This window comes from Asparagus officinalis, chromosome 4 (genome assembly GCF_001876935.1).
Source record: "Asparagus officinalis chromosome 4, Aspof.V1, whole genome shotgun sequence".
In the NCBI taxonomy this organism is placed as follows: Eukaryota; Viridiplantae; Streptophyta; class Magnoliopsida; order Asparagales; family Asparagaceae; genus Asparagus; species Asparagus officinalis.
The window spans coordinates 89,430,501-89,438,555 of record NC_033797.1 but is presented as its reverse complement, the minus strand read 5'-3'; positions in this window follow the sequence as shown (position 1 = coordinate 89,438,555).

Here is an 8,055-nt window from a genome sequence, read left to right as displayed (position 1 = left end):
GTCTTATGCATAGGGAGAGACACGAGCCGTGTCTCCTCTAATTCTAACCCCAAGGCTACTTCCCAGCTTTTGTCAGCTTCAGATCCTGATCCTCTTGCTCTCGTATCTCCGGTGAAGCCCTACAGTAGCATGGATCTATCCAAATTTAGAATTTTGTTAAAAGATCGCATGGGTTCTCTACACGAAGATCAAGGCAAAACTCCTATCAAAGAATGCTTTGGGTCGATGAACAAATCCCGAGCAACTCTTCAGACTGGGGGTCATATACGTCTTCCCAACAAACTAATTCCCGTAACCGCCTGCTTAGGGTGCGTGTAGAAGACCACGAGCCCATTAGGGTTCCACCCTCACAAAGGCGTGGTTCTAAATGTGCAACTCCTGAGAACTCCAATAAGGTGTTACCTCTCTAGAAGAAAACATGTCCGTCAAATGATAATGTTACACCTGGATATCCAAACCAACAGCCGATAGGTTTCTCCAGCCACAATACCAAAGAGTTGTACTATCGAGCTGGAGGTATGAATAAATCTTGAAAGAGAAGTATCCCAAAATTGGTCTCTCACTATCCTTGTGAGAGGCTTATTAGGGTAGTATTATCGTAGAGTAGCTGTCCTAAGACCGCTCCGTAGAGGGTCTCAGTATTCCAAAGGCTTTCCATTAAAGCGTCAAAACCCAAATCAAGATGCTCCCGCAAAAGAAGATCAGTCATTTAAGATGATAAATTTCCAGAAGTCACCATGAATATGGATGACAAAGGAAAGTCGGTGTCCACTTCGAATAACATTAATCCCAACTTTTCTATCGGAAGAAAAGTCGATTCAGGAATAGCCCGACAAGTGTCTCAGCTCCAGCCAGAAGCCGTCAGACATATGGATTACCCGATGATACATGAAGGACTATCTTCGAAAAACAAACTTTCGGATACTTGCTCCACAATCACCTCTAATGATACAATGTATAGCATGAGGCAAGCTCGAGAAGTATTCATGATAACTACCGAACAAGTGGTTCAACTTCTTCAAGAAGCCTTGGCCAAACAGATAGAGATTTTAAAATTGAAATGGAGATGATCGTACAATGGGCCAAGGATTTACATCCCCAACAACTTTAAGATTTATCAAATTAGCTTGATGAATCCAGTCATCGCAACACTACTAATTAGGTAGATAGCAATTCAAAAGTTAAAAATATCAATGCCGATACCCCTACCGATAACATAAACGCTGGGGGTGGTCCCATCGACAATAACAATGCTGGGAGTGGCCCTGTTGTTCCTCCCTAAAATCATCCAAAGAAAGATGTAGGTGAGGATAAAAAGATGAAGGATCTGGAAAGCAAAATCAATGCCCTGATGACTACTTAAGAGGTGAAGAAGACCGATATCCCGTGTCCATACCTAAGAGAGTGGGATTCAATCCCGTACCCGACGAAGATCAATCTAATTAATTTCACACCATTTGATGGGAGAGGTTCCCACTCATCATTTAATCTACTTCAAGTCCCACCTGGGAATGATCTCTAGACATGAACCCTTAATGATTCGGTCATTGGTAGGCACCCTTTGTGAGGACATCTTAGATAGCTATCGATGTCTAAAGCCAGTAAGTATCAACTAATGGAACGATATGGAAAACTCATTCCTTAGTAATTTCTTCGATGATGAGACTGAAGTGTCAATAGGAGCTCTTCTAGATGAGAAGCAAAAGAATGGAGAGTCAGTTGATACCTTCGTCAAACGTTTCCGAAATAAGATAATAAATTACCGAGATCCGGTCATAGAGGAGTTCACACTCAAGACCTCCTATCACAATCTCTCCCTTGATATCTTCGAAGTCATAGGAGTTGTCCCCTCAACCACCAAGAAGAAATTAAAACTGCATGGAGAATAGGTCGAGCACTTCCTCCGAAGAAACAAGGCCGAGAGAAGCCAGCTGACAGCACTTGTGGTTGTTGTTGATGTTAACTAAACATCACAACAACAACCTCAGAAATAGCGAAGGACTCCTGATCCATGGTTCCTGAAGAAGTATTCTTTCAAAGATGATGAAGTACCTCCTCACCAATGACAAAATCGTGCTACCACCTATTAAAGATCAGGAGGAATCTAAGAGGATTATGGATCCAAAATATTGTGCATATCACAGGAGGGTTCTTCATTCCACCAAGGCTTGTTTGGCCTCAAAAATAAAATCCAAGCTTTAATTGACTCTGACATCATAATGACAAAACAAGCCAAATAAAGACGACCTATCCTCCGATAGGTGTATGAGGTTAAACTGCTCCTTTTTACTCCAATGGGTATAGAAGTATAAATTATTTCCCAAACCTCTAACTGGTATACGAGGCTAAACTATTTCCTACCTTTGACAGAAAGTTCCTAGAGAATATTACACATAATATTCTTAAGGATAACCCGACAACATGGCCGAATACAATTAGATTCAAGTTCGCCAAAGAGCTAGAGGTGGAATACCTTAATGCATTCCATTGGAAAGTTCCTGAAAAATACTATACAAGTATTCTTAAGGATAATCCAAAAGTAATTGATCCTTAATCATGATAAAAATGATTAAGAACCTTCACTGTGGCTATTTAATTTTTTTAAAATGATTAAAACCCTCCCACTATGACTCCTAGAGCACTCATTCGTCAGGACAATATTCATGACTTCATCAAGTCAATTTTCCCTCGCGAAACCACCACTGTGTAATTGTGAAGGGATTGACGATTCATAGTCCTCCATCATAAAATCCCCTACTGATCAAATCAATTGACGGTGGGTCCACAAAAATCTTCACGATTACATCTACTCAAACTCCCGTTGTGTCTGTGCACTCAACACTTCCATTGTTAGAATCCAGACATAGTATTGGAAATTTCAAACCCCCTCATGTTAAAGTCCTTGCAACTTAACACCAAAAATTCCCATTGTATTAACACAGTGATCTGTACAAATTAGCACTCCTACTGTTATTTGTACCACTCCACTCCTACTCGGTCAAACCTTTAAATAGTTGAGACCACAACCAAACCCCCTCTCTATTCCTTCCATGAATGAGAGGTCCACTTCCAAATTAGACGATTAAACCTTTAAATAGTTATAATCATTCCAAATCTTATTCGGTCAAACCTTTAAATAGTTAGGACTATAACTAAAACCCCTCTCGATTCCTCCCATGAATGAGAGGTCCACTTACAAATTGAACAATCAAACTTTAAATAGTTAGGATCATCTCAAACTCCCTTCGATCAAACTTTTAAACAGTTAGGGTCGTTCCTTCATTCCTACTTGGTCAAACATTTAAACAGTTAGGACCACAACCAAAATCCCCTCTCGATTCCTTCCATGAACAAGAGGTCCACTACCAAATTTGAATAAACAGACCATTAAACAGTTAGGGTTGTTCCTCCATTCCCACTTGGTCAAACCTTTAAACAGTTAGGACCACAACCAAAATCCCCTCTCGATTCCTTCTATGAACAAGAGGTCCACTTCCAAATTCGAACGATCAGACCTTTAAATAGTTAGGGTCATTCCTCCATTCCTACTTGGTCAAACCTTTAAACAGTTAGGACCAAAATCAAAATCTCCTCTCGATTCCTTCAATTAACGAGAGGTTCACTTTTAGAAAATAGATTTCCCTTTCAATAAACGAAAGGCCTCCACCCATATCAAGTGATCAAACATTTAAACAGTTAGGGTCGTCTCAAACTTCCACTTGGCCAAACCTTTGAATAGTCAGGGCCAGAGTCGGAATTTCATCTCGATGAAAGAGAAACCCTCCTTCAGATTAGATAATCAAACCTTTAAATAGTTAGGGTTATCTAAGTCTTTGTGACTCTCGGAGTGGAGATCCCACTCTTAGTTTTACCCTTCAGATTCTTGAAGTGGAGATACCACTTTGAGTTTCTTTTGCACCTAGAGATAGAATATAAAATTCTTCTTCTCTAGCATAGGGTTCGTCTTTGTCCTAAGAGAAGACACAACACAGCTCTTCAGCACAAAAATTCATACGTTTCACACATGGAGAACTTTATCTCAACTCCTAAATAGAGATAAGTCTATACCTAACACACATTGTCAGTTAGTCTTTTAACATAAAAAGGACAAAAGCTCACGTATTCAACATCATGGTAGGTCATTATTAATAACACTAAAATCCATGCCTTACATGCATAGGGAATTTTATCTTGAATCCTAAGTAGAGATTAGTCAACATCCAACACGCATTGTCAGTTAACCTTTCTCCGTGAAAAGGACATGAGGATTCATGTCTAGGAGACATTATCTCAATTCCTGAATAGAGATAAGTCTATACCTAACACGCATTGCCGCTTAGTCTTTTACCATGAAAAGAACAAAAGCTTACGTATTCAACATCGTGGTAGGCTGTTATTAATAACGCCATAATCCATGCCTTGCACGTATGGGGGAATTTATCTCGACCCTTAAGTAGAGATAAGTCTACGCCTAACATGCATTACCGGTTAGTCTTTCCCCATAAAAAGGACAAAGCCTATGTATTCAATATCATAGCACCAAGTCTAAGAGAGTTCATTCTTATAGCACAACGTTACATGTGAAACGGGTTTAAAAATTCATATGTTATCCTTATTCAAACGGTAATCGATAAAGACACGTCAAATCCGTTGATGGCTGAAGGTTTGCCAAAAATCTAATAAGCATCCTGCGAGGGATGATTAAGTCTATGTATTTAAAATCATAGCACTAAAAGAATTTACTCTTTTAGCACAACGTTACATGCAGAACAGACTTAAACAATCTGCATACTAGCCCGATTCAAATGGTAGTCGGTCAAGGCTTACAAAATCTCTTTATGATTAAGGGTTTGCCAAAAATCCAATAAGTACGATAGTCACTGATGCATCAGCTTCACTAATTAGTCTCGGGATTTGAACCGGCAAGCTAACCTCAACTCCAGCCAAAATTTCTATAACCGCGAAGAAGAAGTCTTGAAAACTCTATTCTTAGGGTTTTGAAAAAAGTTTCAAACTCAAGGAGGTGGACATAGATGACCCAAGAGGACACAAGCTTCGGACTTAAATAGATTTAGTCCGATAGCAACATCGTAGACAGTTGTACTTGTCTCGCTCAAGCGAGGCAAAAGAATTTTTCTTACACAATGAGCTTCTCTGGCATACATCCAATACATTCTTAGCATGCCTGCAACACTCTGATGAGTATACAAGTATAAACTGTATCTCCTTGAACCTCTGATTAGTACACGAGGTTAAACTGATTCCTAAAACTCCTAAGAGTATACAAGTATAAACTGGTCCTCCCCGCTCCAACACGTTAAGAGCTTAAACTGTATAGACTCTAGTTAACATAAGAGTATAAACTGTGTTCACGTCGGTCATGAGTCAACACCGGACAATGCATGACCATGAGTTAATGCCAATCAAAGCATAGCAGTGAGTCAATGTAGGTTAGTGCGTTACAATGAAGGTTCACGTTGGTTAATGGGTGACGATGAAAGTCAACACCGATCAATGCGTGATGATGAAAGTCAACGCCGGCCAATGCATTGTGATGAGAGTAACACATTGCAAATAAAAGTCAATGATGGTCAATGCGTTGCAATGAAGGTCAACGCCGATCAACGCGTCAATAATTAAAGTCAAAACCCGATCAACGCGTTATAACGAAGGTCGACACCGGTCAACGCATTAATAATTTCACCAAAATAGGGCTGAAGAAAAATTTCAGATCAAAGGATACTTTTGGGACTTCAATCGCAGTTCAGATACGCGTCACTGACCAAGATAATAAGTTCAATATCGATTCAATGACACGAGCTACAATCAGAAACCAACACACTATTTGACAAAATACTAAATAAATTGAGAATTGAAGAAACTAAGAACTGAAGCTAGTTACAGGTCCTTCTACGCAGATATCCTTGACAAAATACTGAACAGATTAAAGGTTAGGCCTATCACATCTAAAGTATTTCAGGCTCTTTCATAAAAGAACGAGACTAAAACACTTTGGAGGGGGTATTTGTAGGTATGAGAAATTTCCTATAGGTTCCTACACGCATCTCGAGATGGAGAAAAGATGATGAACATCATTATCCAAGTCAACGAGGCTTATCTGATGCTGTGAGGAAGCTAACAAGCGCATGAAGCAAGTTGATGAAACATACAAGTCAACGGGACGACAAAATAGTGAAGAAATGACTTGATCGGGAGTTACGTTTCACCCATGAAAGATAAAGTACTACTCTTGTCTCATTCACTCCATGTGTATTTCGCCTAGGGAAGGTTGTAGATCTATTTTCCATCTTTCTAATGCATTTTGAATCATATCATTGTGAGATCTAAAGGGAGAATTAGAGACGAAACAATCAAAGCACACTAACGGCGTCTCGGCCCAAGGGCGAGACACCAGCGGTGTCTCACGCCCAGAAAAGCTGTTTTTCGCCCGTTAACTGTCCGAAAACCTATTTTTCGATAAGATTTTAAGATTTATTGATTCCACAGCCTCCGTAACTAATTTGAAGCTATCTTTGAATGTGGTTAAGTGGTTACAACTGAGGGTAAGATCAAATCGTTTGTTCTTATCCAAAAACAGAGCTTCTAAAGCCTATAAATACAGCCCTAGGGCCTTTATTCACACAGATCGAGAATTTCGGAGAAACAGTAAAGTCGTATTAAATTAGAGAGTAAGGAACATGAATTTCAGCAAGAAGGAAGTAAGTTCTTGGAGAATTCTTCGACAAAAAGGAGGAAATTTTGATAGATCTGCAGCTGCTTCAGCCTTGTTCATCCGCTTCACTTGACATCGCACCATTGTTGTGATCTCGAGAAGAGTGTTTATCTCACAATTGCTGAGATATTCACTTTAATTTCTTGTCTCATTCGTGAGATAACAAAATCAATCGGATCTGATCATTTGGTGGTTCACGGATAAACCCCAGCACCGACAAAGATCCCACACAAGCAGAAGACCGATAAACGATCTCTCTGCGTGTGTTTTCTAGAAAGTTGTAAATTTTCAATTTCCTTTGCGTAGAGAGATCTTATAAAATGAGTCATCTTTTTAATTCTTTGTAAACGCCTAAAGTTATAATGAATTCCTCAAAGAAATCAACTTTCGACGCGAACACATGGTTGTGATCCTCGGTTGTTCCTCCGACGATCAAGTTAGTAGATGCTTGAGTGGAGAAGTAAAAATGAACTGCAGTAGTTCTTAAGCAAAGAGGGTAATGGCCAAAATCTCACCCTCTAATTGAAAATAGTATTTCTATTTATAGTAGTGGCGGGAGGGTAGAATGATAACTTCGACCGAGTATGGGATGACGGCCACGTTAGCCTTAGCTTTATAGGTGTCAGCCGACGAGTGGAGAAGATGCCACTTTGGTATTTAATGCAAAGTCATTGAGGGTGTGAGGTGCTGACGTGATCTTATGTGTCATAAAAAACTATTAGAGGTAGTGGAATGATGGCACTCATAATGCATTTAATGATATTTATTGTGAGGTAATTGGTCACACTGTACAGGAGGAGGCTTGAGGCTCAAAGTATTTCGTCACATTTCTACTCGTTGGTGGTTGGGAAGAACCATATTTTGAGTCACCCTCGCAAGGTGTTGGTCTATTAGTCGACCAAGTGGAGTGATTAGGCAGTCGACTCGACCAAGGGGCGGTACGTGACACCTTTTGGGTAATCCTCACAAGATGTCGGCATGTTGAGTAGACCGAACTGGGTTTATGATTATCTTGAAACGCTGACTTGATTATGTATAATGTGAGATACTTGTATGCCATTGATTGGAGATTATTTCTTATCACTAAAATGGCTATAACAACTTCCTTATCCCATTTCTTAGTTTGGTTCATCCAATAATGTAGTAAAACACTTTCTACAAAGTGCTCAAAAGTACACTTTCTACAAAATGCTCAAAAGTAGCATTTTTGAGTGAAATGGACTTGAAAATCTAACAATTAGATTAAAAAAATCAACAACGGTATACTAACCCCTACTTACTTTGGTATATTCCTTTGTCCTCGTTTGAGTAGTAACCTCACC